Source organism: Hermetia illucens, chromosome 2 (assembly GCF_905115235.1).
Source record: "Hermetia illucens chromosome 2, iHerIll2.2.curated.20191125, whole genome shotgun sequence".
NCBI lineage: Eukaryota > Metazoa > Arthropoda > Insecta > Diptera > Stratiomyidae > Hermetia > Hermetia illucens.
In genome coordinates, this window is record NC_051850.1 from 21,217,525 (window position 1) to 21,223,537 (window position 6,013).

The following is a 6,013-nucleotide window of genomic DNA, read 5'->3' on the forward strand; positions in this document are numbered from 1 at the left end:
GAATATATATCGCGCATGCCTAGCACAAGCTTATATTCCAATTAAATGGTGGGATGTGAAGGGGTTCATTCCCAAACCAGGAAAACCCACCTACACAGACGCAAAAAGCTTCCGACCGATCAGTATAATCTCCTTTCTGCTAAAAAGACTAGAAAGACTAGTAGATCGGCCCATAATGGATAGACACATTCCTAAGTGGCCACTTCACCATAGGAAATACGCCTACCAAATATCCACGGAGACAGCACTCTATGAACTTACGGCAAAAATTGAAGCGGAGATGTTCGAAAAAAATACGCCTTAGGCGCATTCATGGGCTTCGAAGGTGCCTTCAATTATACCTCATTCGCGCCAGAGTGGAGAAAAATCCATATATCGTCGGCCAGAAGTCTATTGAAGCAGGATGTTTTAAGGGTTGCCCACAGGGAGGGGTTCCCTCTCTGCTGTTATGGCTCTTGGTACTGGATACCCCGCTATGGCTCTTGGAAGCAAGGGAAGCATTTGCGGACGACCTACCCGTAATAAAAACCGGCATATTTGCGGGCACAGTACGTGACTGCTTGGATGTAATTCTGCATGAAATCCACAGTTGGTGTCTCCGCAATGGACTCACGGTGAACCCCAGGAAGACTGGACTAGTTATATTCACTAGAAACGTCAGGTGGGACAGCTATATGCTACCCACCTTAGCAGGGGTCAGCAAATGGCCATGAGTCTTTTCAGATTACAGACTTAATAATCTTCACCGTCGGGTCAGTCATGGAAGATGGATTGGGCGTAGTGGTGTTCTCGGAAAATCCGATTACCGAACTGGCCCGACCTTCGGAAAAATGAAACCATATTCCGGGTGGAGATATATGCCGTTTCATTGGCAACAGAAGAATATCTGCGATAAAAGTGGAGGGGTCGCACCATTCGAATCTGTTCCGACAGTCGGGCAGCATTATCAGCACTAAATGGCCAAGACATGTCAAGCCAGTGGGTGTGGAGTTGTCATCAGGTGCTGCTGAAACTTGACCGACTGAACGAAATATTCCTGATGTGGGTGCCCGGGCACTCAAATATCGCTGGTAATGAGGAGACTACCAGAATGGCTCGCCGAGAGTCTGGATCCACGAAGGTGGGGCCAGAACCAGCTCTTGGAATCCGATCACCTACTGTCAAGTCTACTCTGAAGGGTCAAATTGCAAGGATTCAGGCTGCCGAGTCGAAAAATTTGGACTCTTGCTGGCAGGCGAAAATCCTTGTAAAAGAGAATGTTCTCAGATTCGCCTAACAATGGCGTGAGTGCTCGAAGCTGCGGATCCCCCAATAAACTAAACTAACAAACTACATATTTTTTACTATCAATCCGCATTTTAGCTACATGATATCATCGAACCAGCAACAAAGTCCCAAATCCAAATATATGACTCAAAAACCGATTAATTAACCTTCAAGTCTCATATTTTATACTGTAAGACTGTCAAACGTAAAAAAAACATTTCAGGAAAAATGACTGCAAATGTCGCTATAGGGTAGAATTACCTGTGGTGGGATAACCCGATTATCACAGGCTTCTAACATGAATTCTTCAAAACTACAATTTTTCAAGCAGTGCACTGAAGGATAGACTGACGCAGAATATAGCTCCTTGGGGCCAGCCTATCTCTCTTTGAGGATGAGCTGTCTCTCCTCTAGGGTAATGTGTGGTCTTTCAGGGGACAAGCCTCTCTTCTACCAAGACCGTTTGTGTGTGGCAATATCCACATCCTGTACGAGGTGACCCTACTATTAACAAAACACTACGGATCTAGACTGGGGAGTCGAAAAACACCTCCACCAATCCAGGGTGTCATGTGAACCATGCCCATTGGTTAGTTTGCAGTCGGTGGTAACTGACTGTATTCGAACGGAGCCTCACTGATATCTGGTCGTCTCAGTGAGTAAGATAGACCTTACCGGGCTACGGCGGGCTACGGTACGGCGGACAAGACGGAGACACATCTCCGAAATACTGAGAGTCAGGTGATTACACCAAAGAAGGTAGAAGTCGAAACGAAACGTCAAGCAGTGGATCCAAGGTCAACATTGGGGTATTGCGAGGACAACAACCAACAAACACCACTGCTCAAAAAGCAGCGACTATCAAAAGCACGTCTGAGATAAATATACCAAACGCCAGGAAGGAGACAGGTCTAGTGGCACAGTTGCTGGTACCTGCGCTAACTGAAGGAAGGCCTGAAACCGTCTTTATCGGAGCCAAGGAAGCGGGGAGCAGTAGAGATTAGCCCGCATGAAAGGAATGCTTCCAAAAAATCTAAACTAGAACCCAAGGAGGGAGAAAACCCGATGAAGAGGGTGAAGGTAGGAATCAGGAAGCCCGCCACTAGCTATGCTAGTGCGGTCAAGGGCATTCGACTGGCTATACTGCCAAAAATGTTTCTCGAGCAAATATTCACTCGTCGGGAGCAGGAAAATATCGAAGGCCTTGTCGTCAGGCAGATATGGAAGGGGTGGGCTGCGAAACTTATGTTCACAGGGATACGTCATATACTGTTGGATTGCGCGACAGAAGACACTGCAAAGTGGCTTAAGACCATTGCTCCTAAATTATCAGGCCGGAAAGGGGCAAAATTGTCACCATGTGCTGAGGATGATATACCAGGAGCACACAAGGTGACTATTTTTCTCCTAAAAACCGCGACAATAGAGACGGAAGATCTCATGGGCCTCCTAATCGCTCATAATGAGGACCTCCATACGCGATTATGGAGGATCTTTAGAAGCAGAGTGGAAGGTAAGAGTAAACTCCTCACGATCGGGGTAGATGACCGATCCCTGGAGACAATCAAACGAGTTGCCATGTCAACTATCGATTTGGCAACATACCTGTGCATGTGTACAGGGAAAAGCCAAGAAAAGACACCTCGGAGGAAACACCGGGTGAAAAGCATACCGGGGTCCCCGGAGAAGTCCCAAAAGCCTTAGAAGCGGAAAGGACTGGTTGAACCAGGGAAGTAGACCTACTGGCCAGTGAAGAAAAGCTCCTGATGGTTATAAGTTTGCTTGAGATACTATGATTATTAAGTACCCTATAACTATAACAAGGGACACAATAGTTCTTTAAGGACGCGGTGCGACTTTCCCTTAACAGAATAATAATACTTAAGTAAGGTTTTGTTTTAAAGAAAGAAACCTTAAAAATGGTAGCTCCATATTCGAGAAATATCAACCAAGAAACGAAGTTTACCGATTACTGGGTTAAAGGAGAACACGAATTAGCCAAGACGTCAATAACTCAGATAATACTAGTTTTTAGTTCTCGACTTTTTTCCATGCCTATACTTCAAATAATAAAAACAAAAAGAATAAAAACACCCTTGTTGTCGTTTTAGGGAAAAAAAGACACAAAAAAACTTTTTATTTCAGATGAAAGTGTTTTTATTCAGATAAGGAAATCTAGTGAAGAAAGTGGTCAAAACTAAGTAGCAAGAAAAATGTATCTGCACTTTCAAGAACCAACAATTTTCCCTCAATGAAGGCAATATATCCACAACACCAAATTACGACGAGGTAAAGACAGCCCTACATCAGTATATAACCATATAAAGCTCCCAAAAGGTGGAATACCAGCAGAGCTCCTGAGCGATGATGGTCGGAGAGGGCACTCATCCAAAACATGAAACATGGAAGAAATACCTGATGACTGATGGAGGAACATTATGTGCCTAGGCACACATATTAGACATTAGAATCACGATCGAATTTACCATTTTTCTTGACCATAGGCATGGAGAGAGTCAAGAGGCTCTCAAATTACTACTTACCGTATTAAGTCATTGGTGTTTCGGTCGGTCCTTTGGTCATTTCCCATCTTAGCTAGCGAGTTTGCACCAATGTGAATTATATAATTATATCATCAAAAATACTTTCTCCTACTCCCACTTTCACGATGTGTGGTTATACGCTTTTATCCAACGCTACATCTTTGTATCTATGTTAGCGGGGTCGCGTTCATCGCGTTTGGTAATAAGCTAGTACTCAGAACTATAAACGGCAACAGGATGGACGACACTGTGGTGGACCTACAACGTCCATTGATGCATTCATCGAAGATACTACAGCAGTATAGATTGTAATACACTTTACAGAATAACGGTGGAGCTAAAAGCCCAAACAAAATTAGTTCGATTAGAAAAGACTAGGATGGGAATAATAATGATCAAGTGCAAATCCAAATGACACAAAGTCAGGATTTAAACAAGGAGTCGTTTTGTCTTCATACTCTTTAGCTTATTGCTCCACATTTTCCGCAGTAAGTAAAGTAGAAGAGATCTGATGAGCACTACACAGCCATGAACTGCTTCAAATTTTTTGGCGAAACACGTGTCCGGACGTTAACGCTTACAATTCATCTCTAGCTGACTGGTCTGTTTCAGGCAAAATTTTTTTATGCAGTTGACAAATATCTATGGCTGTGTCAGACTCCAGAAAGACATTTGCCTGACTTCTGTCTATCTTTTTTTGGGAATGATGGGGTCCTAAGTCCGCATTAACTTAATGCTGGACCGGACCAAATGGGGAGCAACTTACTCCCTCTTTCCTGGTCCACGGACCCCTCGCTTGGGGCTTGCACCCAAACTTTACAGAAATGTCAAGCGATGGCGGCTAACCAGGTTTCTTACCAGGGCAGAGGCAGCGTCTGACGATTTGCCTCTGCCCTGGTAAGAAACCGTAAAGCCGTCATCGCTTGGCTTTTTTGAACTGTTAATCAGTTGGATCCTTCACATGCTAGAATGGAGAATCCACATATCGGTCGGTCCGAAGTCTATTGACGCAGGAGGTCTTAGGGGTTGCCCACAGGGAACGGTTCTCTCTCCCCTGTTATGGCTTTTGGTAATGAATACCCCGGTATAGCTCCTGGAGGATAAAAAAATCTTTGTGCAAGCATTTGTGGACGACCTACCCGTAATAATTACCGGCAAGTTTGCGGGCACAGTATTCACCAAAAGGGATACACTGGATGTATATATCCATAATAAAACCCATTTTGATGTATGCATGCATCGTCTGGTGGCCGAGACTAAAATTTGCTAACAGCAGGAAGCTACTAATGCAGATTCAGAGGCATGGCTTCCTAAGTATTACTGGAGTAATGAGTACTACGCCCACCGCGGCACTTGAAGCTATCTTAAGCGCCCCCCCCCCCCAACTGAACTTGAATATGAAATGGAAAGCAGCCAATGACGCATATAGACTCGATACCATTAGAGTAAAGAAAAACGGCTAATCACACGGTCATGCGTCTATCTGGAAATTCCTTGACAAACATCCGGTAGCCCTAATGCCGACCTATCATATGGTTTCCAGATTCGACTTTGGAAAGACTGTCGTAATCACCGAAAGAGAAGAATGGTCGACAAATGACCATGAGTCTTTTCAGATTACAGACTCAATAATTTTCACCGACGGGTCAGTCATGGAGGGCGGATCGGGCGCAGGGGTCTTCTCGGGGAATCCGATTATAGAGCTGGTCCCACCCCTCGGAAAAATCACGACCATATTCTAGGCGGAGATATATGCCATTTCGTTGGCAGCAGAAGAATGTTTGCAACAAAAATGGAGGGGTCGCAACATTCGAATCTGTGCCGATAGTGGGGGGGCATTATCAGCACTAAACAGCAACGAGATATCAAGCCAGTTGGTATGGAGTTGTCATCAGGTGCTGCTGAAACTTAGTCGACTGAACGAAACGTTCCTGACTGGCTCGCCAAGGGTCTGGATCCACAATGGTGAGGCCAGAACCAGCTTTTGGAATCCAGCCATCTACTGTCAAGTCTACTCTGAAGGGTGAAATTGCAAGGGTTCACGCAACCCAGTAGAGAAATTTGGACTCTTGCTGGCAGGCGAAAATCCTTGTGAAAGAGCCTAGGGTCACTAGAGCAGCATTTTGTTTTCTCTTAAGAAGTGGGACATGAAAACCCTGGTAGGGCTTTTAACGAGACACTGCTAATTAAACTGTCATATGGAA